Here is a 10,978-nt window from a genome sequence, read left to right as displayed (position 1 = left end):
TGCTTTTGGCGTTGTTTATAGAATTTTCCTTCCGATGTAGCAAAGGATATAGACATGAACGTAAACCTGTCCCAATAAAAACCAGAAGACGTCATTCGCGTACCGGTGGGGAACTTCAATAAGTTAGATGAAGGGTGAGTTTCGTGATGAGTCAGTTCGTGACCAGACGAGACTTTAATAACTGCTCGTAGCCGGCTCGCAAAATTTCCATCGAGAGCAGGGTTTGCATCCCTTCCGCATTTCGTCTTTTACTGGCAGTTTTTGACAAATCGGTTTAAATTTACTCACAATTATTCCTAGAACACTACCTACTCTATCTTTCAGATCCGAGTTTTTGGAAATAATGCAACGCTACGCTGAAATGAAAAATATTTTACATCGAGTGAGATCACTCGTTAAGTTTAATTATAAATGTTAAACCCAACCGCCAATCTTCAATCAAGAATATAAAATTAGACAAGCAGATGCCAGGGCCAACAGATTCAGGGACTCATTTTTTCACAAAACTTTCGACAGCAAATCATAATGGTCCCCATCATTCACTCATTCCATGTAAAAAACCTTTTTTTACTCCCACCAACGAAGATAGTCGGATCCCCGAAAAGTTTTGATAAATTTGCCATTACCTTTTTTACGTGTTTTCTGTGTTCACCATAGTACTGGGTGAACTCCACCGTCACCTACCAAACCGACCTTCGGGTTGATTGCTGTGTACATGGTTATATATATATATATATATATATATATATATATATATATATATATATATACTATATATACATTCAAACACGAAATCCCGCCAAACGGCGAATAAATACTCATATATACAGAAACAGATATAAGGAAAGGGATAGGAACACACATAAAGGACGAATACAATAGAGGTGGGAAAGGCGGAATCGAGCGATTCACAAGAGTAAAAATATTTCCCGGTCAAGGAAATATTTTTACTCTTGTGATCCGTTCGATTCCGCCTTCCCCACCTCTACTGTGTTCGTCCTTTATGTGTTTTCCTATCCCTTTTCCTTATATCTGTTTCTGTATATATATATATATATATATATATATATACACACACAAATATATATACATATATAATATATAATATATATACATATATATATATATATATATATATATATATATATATATATATAAATATATATGATTTCGTCGAAGTAACACGGAAGTGTTGAATGAAAAACTTTGACAGCAAGAGACAATACAAGAACGCTCACTCGTTATTTCTGAATAATTTCGACGGAATTTAGCTGTCTTCCTCGGAAGAAACAGAAGTACTGATACATATATATATATATATATATATATATATATATATATATATATATATATATATATATATATATATATGCACACACAGCCACAAATAAATGCACATAAGATATAGTCAGGATACAACAAATACAAAATAATTATTATGTATGTGAGTCTACCGATTAAGGTAGATTTGAAATGGGCACACCGGATAACCAAGTCTTCCAAGCTTCAACTAACGTGACGTGTCACGCGCCCCACACCATATTAAACCCCTCCTCAATTCCGCATTCTTTCTCCCTTGTTTCGGTCCGCCCGACATGCCTATTCTTTTCCTCCCTTTGCTGATCGGCTGCTTCCCTTCAAGAGAGCATGACTCCCGAAATTGCGGCAAAGTTCCAAATTGCACAAACAATTTCTTTTGCGGTCACAAGCAAATCGGCCATATGCATTTCCCGGTTTCACTTGAATATCTCGATGGGCATTACATGCAACCAGCGGTAAAAATTAAGGCAGCAAATTTCGGAACAACCAACGAGGATGTGATTGGGTGGGCGATTGTCTTGCCTCTCTCGTTTCCCCAAAACCACCACGCCCCCGCCCTATGCACCCGATCCGCTTGTGTCAAGTGCGAGAGTGTATATTGTGCGCTTAATCGTGCATTAACAATCTCTCAAAAAATTCGATTCTAGCATCCAACTTATTGTTCCGTTAGTTGCATGTATTGAAGGGTTGGTTTTTACCTAACGTGTCCATGGTATACTGCCTGTATATGAAGCTATGACGATTTTCCCCACTAAGTCAATAATATCTATGACCATATACGTACAATCTACGCTGGGGAAAACCCCGCACAAAACCTACGAGGACTTCAGTCACTGCTGTACGTATTACACAACTTTTAACGACACAAGATGTAGTCCAGGACCAGGAAAAAGATCACTTACAAAATTTATTCAACCACTCTTCGCATTGATCCGTCTCTTATCCCGCTTTAATCGGGACCAGATCCCTGATTGGGCAGGCGAAGCAGCGGTTAATCTAAAAACACAGTCAAAATATCCTTCCAAGGTTACATGTTGCATAAAATCATTTGCTTTTTTGCCTAATCTATAAAAAAAGAAAAGATTAATAGTTAAAAATATATTTGTTAATAACCAAGTTCTGTATTGTAAATTGATCCCTTCTGAAAAAGAAAAGATAAAAAAATATTTCCACTAGATAAACTATCTTTTCTTTATTAAGTTCGAATTCCACCGCATCACGCCTGAAACTACTCTTTTTTTGACCCCTTCTAATTTCGCGTAATTTAAAAAGCCAAGCTACAGCAGTCGTTTCGCAACTCGTTTATTTTAAATTAAGAGACTGCGGTCCCCATAAAACATACTTAATACAACCTGCGTTCCGAGCTGCCTTAAGGCAGGAAGCAACCCCTCTTCCGTCAGCACGTTATTTCCCTAAGTCATGTTTTCTTCGAGAGCTCATGACTCAGGAAGGAAACAGCATGCACAGTGTCACTGAATTTGAAGCAGGTCCGGGAAATTTGCTTTTTTTATGGCAGGTACGACATAGCTCAGACAAAATACGGCGGCCATCCCTTCCGACTTCGACTTTGCCACCGTCCATGCTAGATAAATGGCAATTGTTTGAGCTGTTTTTTTCAACGAACAGTTGATGAAACGAGGGAAAGAACAGAGAGACACAATGAAACCGCGACGCAAAAGGAGGAAGTTAGACACAGAGCAATCGAATTGAAGTACATAATAGATTTTATGACAACGGTCAGACAACGGGAGGGGTCGTTTTGGTCGAGTGTGGACACCGAGGGGTCACAGCCACTGATAAGGGGAAGGACTTTAAAGTAAGCCGGTTGGTCGTACAAAATCAGAGCCATCCGTGAATAACTAAAATTGGAATGGACCAATCTGGGCCATCAGTCGCGATTCAGGCTCAACTTCGAGGAATTCGAAGCAGCCCAATTAACCACATGGCTGAGATGAGATGATGCTACGCACTCCAACAGAACATTGTACACGACATTTCTAAACCTGCCTCAGGCACAAGTAAACAGTGGCCAATTAAGCATCGCAAGTAATAAAGAGTGAATAAGTAATGGGATACTATAACCTCGCGACAGTCACGAGGGTGTATCCACCGAGATATATGAAAATAATCCTAAAATAGGTAAATGCCACCATGGACAGTCACAACCAATGCCAATTTGAACAGCCTTTGCATTTTCAAAGTGAACCAAACAAAAACATTATTTTAAAAACTCACCATCACCACTCTAACATTTTGAATATCTTAAAAAGATAAATTATTCTTCGATCAAATTTAAACTTATTCGGAGATATTCCAAATTGGGCTGTGAAATGCTTACCAAATCTATTCAAATTTACTGACAATTGGACATGGATGAACCGAAATGCATCCTTTGCAAGGCAATCCACATGAGAGCTTTTTCCGGCTTCCTTCACCTCTGGGGCGAATGTCCCGGAAGTCGCCGCGAGATACTCACGAAAGAAAAGAGAGATTCAACTATAGACCAAGTCTCAACTTGTGAAACTCAACAGAAATATATTCAAATCAATACTGATCTGGCATCTAAATTCTCATTGACGAGTAAATGCCACTTGATTTTAGTTAAAAGGGAGTGTTGGTCCAAAGCTTTACGGCAAAGGAAAACTTACTTCTGGATTATTAATACAAGGAAATGTATTCGCGGATGTTCCTTTTTTCCCCGGATACAGCCATAAAAAGGGAAAAATACTGGAACACAGGCTAGTTTTATGTATTTTAGGCATCGTTGTGAAGGAAAACGCTTACGTTACAATTCTGTTATAAGGCTTGGAAAATTCCTGTTCCTTGTTTATTATAAACACATATTAGTGTGTTATAAATTCAGATGTGGTAAGGATTAGTTAACCTTAAATAAGCGTCGCTTAGAGGTTTTTTTATAGTCCTCCATCGTTGTCAGTATGATTATTTACACGGTTTATATATATGTTTGCAGAGGAAGGGTGAAATTGGTGCGCTGTAGAGCAAGGTTAAATCCCTATCGGGAAGTAAGAAGGGAAGATCCATGCTAACCTTTAGAGATAAGGCGGGTAAGAAAAAAGTTGACACAGGAAAGATCCGAGAGAGATGGAAGGAATATATAGAAGAACTGTATATTAAAGAACTTGGACCAACAAAGTTAGACATAAAAAAGGAACAAGACGTAGAGGAAGATAGCTTAGGTCCAGGCATACTCGACGATGAGATAGAAATGGCATTAAGGGAGATGTTACTTAAAAGGGCCGTGGAGTTGGATAGAATTCCTGCGGGACTACTGAAATGTTTAGGAAAATGTGGGAGGAAGAGACTTTATGGACTGAATCGTAGTATCTATGGGGAAGGAATCTGGCCGGAAGACTTTGTGAGATCAGTGTTAGTTCCTATTCCGAAAAAGGTAAAGGCTACATCTTGTGAGGACTACAGGACAATAAGTTTGATATCCCCCCAGCTAAAGTTGTTCTCAGGATAATCAACAAAAGTATATAGTAGAGCTAATGATTACTTATGGGATGATCAGTTTGGGTTTAAGAAGGGGAGAGATACGCGTGATGCTATTGCTGTAGTGAGATAATTAATCGAGAGGAATATAGAATACAATCAGGACGTATTTGCCTGTTTCGTAGATTTCGAAAAAGCGTTTGATAGAGTGAATTGGGAAAAAGTAATCAGTATATTGCATAAAATAGGAATATACTGGTGGGACAGGAGGCTAATCCGCAACCTGTACATGTCTCATACTGCATAGGTGAAAGTGGGGAACGGGGAGTCCGGATGGGCAATGTTAGGAGGAGGCGTAAGGCAGGGTTGCCCATTATCACCGTTGCTGTTCAACCTGTATGCAGAGGAAATGATTAAAGAGGCATGGGAAGAACTGGAAGTAGAATGAAAGTGGGCGGGGAATTCGTAAAATCAGTTAGGTTCGCTGATGACCAAGCTTTAGTTTGTCAGTCAGCCAAGGGGTTGCAAGCGTTGCTGAGTGAATTGGCAAATCAGTGCGACAGATATGGGATGAGAATGAATGTACACAAAAACACAAAAAGTTCATTGACTGCCCAAGCGGGCAAGTATAAACCGTCCCGGTGAGTGAAGTCCCACCTTTACCGGTCATTGTACATAAGAAACGCATATAAAACAAAGGTTATGCGATTTTCCAGAAAGAAAAAGGCTAAGCTAAACATAACATAGGAGGGCAAAAACTAGAGGAGGTGGAACAGTTTACGAACCTCGGAAGGGTTTTGAACCAACACGGTCAAAGTAGTAGGGACGTAAGGAGATGAATTGCGCAAGGCAAAAAGGCTTTCACAAGGAGGGAGTTGATGATAGGGACGTTGAGTAAGGATATTAAGAAAATACTCGTGAAAACTTTGATATGGAGCGTAGCTATGTACGGCGCGGAAACGTGGGCCTCGAAGCAGGAGGATAAATGTAAATTGGAGGCTTTTGAAATATGGGTTTGGAGAAGAATGGAGAAGGTGAAATGGACCGAAAGGAAATAATATGAGGAAGTACTTGGTATGGTGGGTGAAGAAAGTGGTTTGTTGGGAGAAATCCTATGGAGGTAGGGAAAATGGATGAAGGGCGTATTAATCGGTAGTGGTATGTTGAAGACTGTAATAGAGGGGAGAATGTTAGTCAAACGAGGAAAGGGAAGGAACCGGATATGGATGTTGGAAAAGATGAAGGGAGGAAGGAAGTACTCAGAGATGAAGAGGGACCTGATGTAGAGTACGTGCTGGACTTAGTATTTTGTTATGAGTCACAAAATATTTATTTGGTAGTTTTGTCCATCCAAAAACTTACCTTAGCCGGTAGATTACCTTATAATAAATAAATATTAATAATAAATACACACAAATAATATGTATATATACACACATATATAAAGAAATATGTATATATATATACATATATATATATACATATATATATATACATATATATATATATATATATATATATATATATATATATATATATATATATACATATGCAGTTCGCTCTATTCTAACAGAAAATCATTTCAAGCCAGTACGGCTGCTGAAGATCTATCTCAGCATAAGAATTCTCTTTCAGTTCCTACCACGATGTATATATATAATCGCTTTAATTCTTTGGAATACTCGCCATTTTTTCCGTCAAAAATAATAGCTCTCTTATCCCTGTTGAATTTCAGCTAAAGCCAAACATATTTGATAAATATGATGACACACGATTATTTGAGCCAATACGATGTACGATTCTCATCCACACGATTTTGAATGTTAGACACACTTTGAACGTTAATTAATCGAAAACCGTGGCATGATGGCCATTTCAGAAATATCATTGAAACAAAGCCATTTAAAATTATAAAAGAGGTAAAAGAAAGAAAATCAGAATAAGATAAAAGAATATTGAGAAAATCACGGCATAATTGCCCATTCGTCTGCTAAGTAGTATTACACATTTTTCCGGACAAGATGCATCGTAGTTGATTGAACGTGTGAGAGATTATGATGGCTTGAATACCAAAAGTGAATAAATAAAACAAATGAAACACTAATTTTGAGTAAAAGTGACGTTGCAGAATTATTGAGTCTCGTGAGAATGCAAGGAATAGCAACCCTTATATGGGTTCTCATACTTTCGAAAAATCTCGTAATCCTAAAATTTGTCCAATTTGACTCGTCAAATATTAGAAACTTCCTTCGACATCAACATATCTTTCTATTTTCATTTGCAAATATTCCAATCGTCATAAGTACACGCGTGGGGTTCGATGCGGCGAGAGTGAGTCCTCCCCCGCGTCCTTTTACGGCAAGCGGGCAATATGGCATACGAGACGTTTTCCTAGAATCCTGAACTACGAGGGGAGACGAAAGAGAGGGGTTTCCTCGCATGAACGCAAGGAAAACGTACAGAACAACGTCACTCCCTCATCTTAACGGCAAACCGAGTATAGACGGTCGTCATGTCCCGTGAGTCATCACGGGAGGGCGTGGTCCTGTCTCCGCGACTAGTGGTTCCTGTGATCACCCCAGGCACCTTCGATTGTGACACACGAGGTGTAAAACATTCAAATGAAATTCCACATCGACGATTCTATATTTAGACTATTTCCACGCTTGCTGCAGGTGACCAATATTCAAATATGCAGTTATATTCTACGCGATACAAAGGCGAACGGGCTATGGCACTACTAATACAGTACGTGGGATTTTTACCATTTTAATAGTAGGCTACAGCTATCGTAGAAGCTATATACTATTATGAACGCGCCCGTTTAAAAACATTATCAATTTACCACCACGCCTGTAACAGTGTGGGAAAACAATGATGAATTTGGACCATCTAATACGATCGACAGCCTCGGGTTATTATTGCAAGACTCGAATAGGACGCAGGTTGTGCTTGATTACGGAATGGTCTTAGTAGGAAGTAGTCTCGGGAAAAAATTTCCTCATTTCGTCACCAAATAAAACTTTTGGGGTCAATATAATGATATCCATCTTTTGGGATATCTTTACTTGCCTATCGGTGCCATATCAGGTAGCTAAGAGCATTGAAGCTGCCAATATGACCTTATCCCAGATAAGTTTACCTCCTCTGGAAGAAAGCGGTCACATTTGAAGCTTTCGCAGTCGTCTTTACTTTGAACGCTAAGAGATGGATAAATGCAAGATTATAAACGCATATTATCAGGTAGTTTATAGGAGTACTTAGTTATATGAGGTCAGCTACGAAATTGCAAAATTTTGCAATTTCGTAGCTAGCTATTTTTGAAAGTCTGCTATTATGTTTCTCAAAGATGAAAAATGTGCGCATAAAATGAACATCATCATTTTACGCATAATGACCTCTTCTAGTTCAAGTACATGCATGTACAGCACCAAATTTGATGGACTATGAAGGCTTTACCCTCCTTCCAGCTGAATAACAAATGCTTTCTAAACATCGATATTTATGCTTTTCTCAATGAACTCGAACGCCTTAGAAAATATGATGAGAAATAGCAATGACAGAAAATAATGAATAACAAATATTACATTTGATAACGATTAGATTGCATTATCCGCAATTGTGTCATCATATTAAAAATTTAACATTTATACACAATACTTACATCAGATAAGGAGGATATGCTATGCCAGAAAAGTCGACACGGACGTACTGAAGCTATGTATAATACATTTACTCGTCCAGTTGGCTGACTGATTTCGGGCTTTCGATACTATTTTTCTTTGATTATGCCTAGTAAAATCAAAAGGTTCAGAGGAAGTTTCCTCTAATAATTATACATGTATATTGTGACCACATCCTCTTTCTTTGACTTGGATGATCTCTCGCCAGCTACATGCAACGAGCATTTTGAAGACGACATATCGTCTGCAGTGCCTTCTCTATTAGTAAATATTACTTGCCACAAGGACATTTAGCTGTTGGGTAAAAAAATTCAATTAAATTAAAATATCCGAACGGATCATTGAAGCCATTTTTAGATTTTTCGTTTAAGGGACATTTGTAAATGGAATTTCGTTCAAAATACTACTTTATGTTTTAGACTCCAATCCTCCTCGTTGCCAGCTAATGTTGTTATGCGAATTATGCACAATGCCTCATATTTTACAAGGAGGCCAATTCAGTCAATAAATAAACTTAGCATTTTTTCACACAAAAAACTTTACTATACTACTACCGGTTTCGATGCATGGGCGGAGCATTTACTTAATGTCGCCTATGCGTCGAAACCGGTAGGAGCATATTAGTTTTTGGGAGTGAAAAAAGACCAAGTTTATTTATTCAATGATTACGAATTTTCACAAAATAGAGCCTCAAACCATCAAGGAGGTTACTTTGTTGAAATAAATATCTTTGACATTTAGGGTATTGCAAAAATGTGACGGGAAATAAAGTCCTAGGGAATGTCATTTTCATCAAGACCACAGTCAATAAATGGCTCGATTCGAGGACACCGGAAATATTAGACAAAAAGACGAAGTTCCATTTGTTACAAGAATAAATTTGAATTACAGGTCGTAAAGTTGCATAAAAATTGTATTTACATTTTGTGAAATAACACCATAGTAATTTTTTAAAAGTGAAACAGAGTTAAAAGTTAAAATGGTAGCGAGTTTGGGTGTAGTGCCGATTATGATTATTGTAAAAATATGAACCATAAAAAAATACAATAAAATAAAACGTCTATGCGTGGAGGCGATGGTGCTTAGATCCTCTGGGCCTTCCGTTGCACTCCCCCTCAACCCATAGCTAGCTGCCAGCACCGTGCTACCTCGAAGCGTAAGCCTCTTCGAGCATTTTCCGTTATCAATGTCTGACATCGTGCATTGAATACTGACCCGCCAGTGCGTCATATTTGAAACTGCGCCAACTTCAAAAATTTGGCACTGTCTCCTCTAACCTGTATAAACACGTAATTGTCATTCCAATCAGTCGGCAGAGCCAAGGTCACCTCAGATTTTGGGAAAGGCTTCAGTTTTTAGGGGAGCGGTCTGAAAACAGTGGCAGTTCGCGCGTGCTGCGAATAAATGATTATTGAGAACCTTGGGAATAGATATAGCAATTGTGTATAATGAAAAGTACACATGTATATCACTACAGTAATATGCGGATCGAACGTGAAAATTTACGTCAGAGCTCGTTAGCATAAAAAACCAAAATCTTTTGTTATTATTAGAAGCATTACATGAATCAGTCCCTGACGAATGGGGCCTAACCTCTCATCGATAAGCCCCAACGACATTAGTGAAGCATGAAAGGCACCGTCTAATTTTCGATAGCTTAATTATAAAGATATCGAAGCGAGAAAGCGACGCAAGAAATGCTTTCTTTCGGTAAATAAATGATCACTGGAAATCTCACAGACACCAGCAGTTTGAATAGATAATTATAAAAAAAACTGCATGGTAGCCCAGTGGTTTAAGTACTAGGCTACTGACCGGAAGGCCCGGGTTTGATCCACTCAGCTTCACCCAAGCTGCATGATTTTTCGGGTATCAGAATTCCGAGGGAAATCATAGGCGGCACAGGGAAAGGATCTGCCGCCCCTACCCTGATGTGTGAATTTCACACGTAGTATAGGGGTTGGTATTAGGTGAGCTTAATCCTCGCTTATTACCGGGCTGATTACTGTGATCAGCACATAGAAAATTCAAATATATTTGTGCAGAATCAAAACTAACTAGAGCGAAACAATTATCTTTTTTTAACTTAATTAATAAAAGTACTTATTTCATATCAATTAATTTCCACATTTAACTTGAAAGGGAGAATTCCGTTCATTTAATGCTGGCTGGCAATGCTCTCCATTTTTCTGGGTACTCATGGAAATACCTCGTAGCATAAAATACTTCGCACAATACTTGAATTACCTCATACTTTAAAAGCTATGGTAATCGCACTCCTAGCGTGTCCTCAGTGTTGCTTATATAAATTATCAATTGAAATCACTTCGTTCAGTTTAAGAAAACTATAAGTGAACTCGGGGAAGAAAAATGGGTATTTATGTAACGTGTTTAGCCCGAGGATACGAGTGATATCCTTCTCCCATTTCGTTTTCTCACTGCTCCCCCTGACTCCACTTTCGTAAATTTGCCAACACTGGCCCTCATAGGGACGCATGGCTACAGTTCCCACACCGAATTCA

The sequence above is a fragment of the Hetaerina americana genome, unplaced genomic scaffold (assembly GCF_022747635.1).
Source record: "Hetaerina americana unplaced genomic scaffold, ioHetAmer1.1.p SCAF_10, whole genome shotgun sequence".
Lineage (NCBI taxonomy): Eukaryota > Metazoa > Arthropoda > Insecta > Odonata > Calopterygidae > Hetaerina > Hetaerina americana.
The sequence above is the reverse complement of the archived record's forward strand: the minus strand, read 5'-3'. Positions refer to the sequence as shown.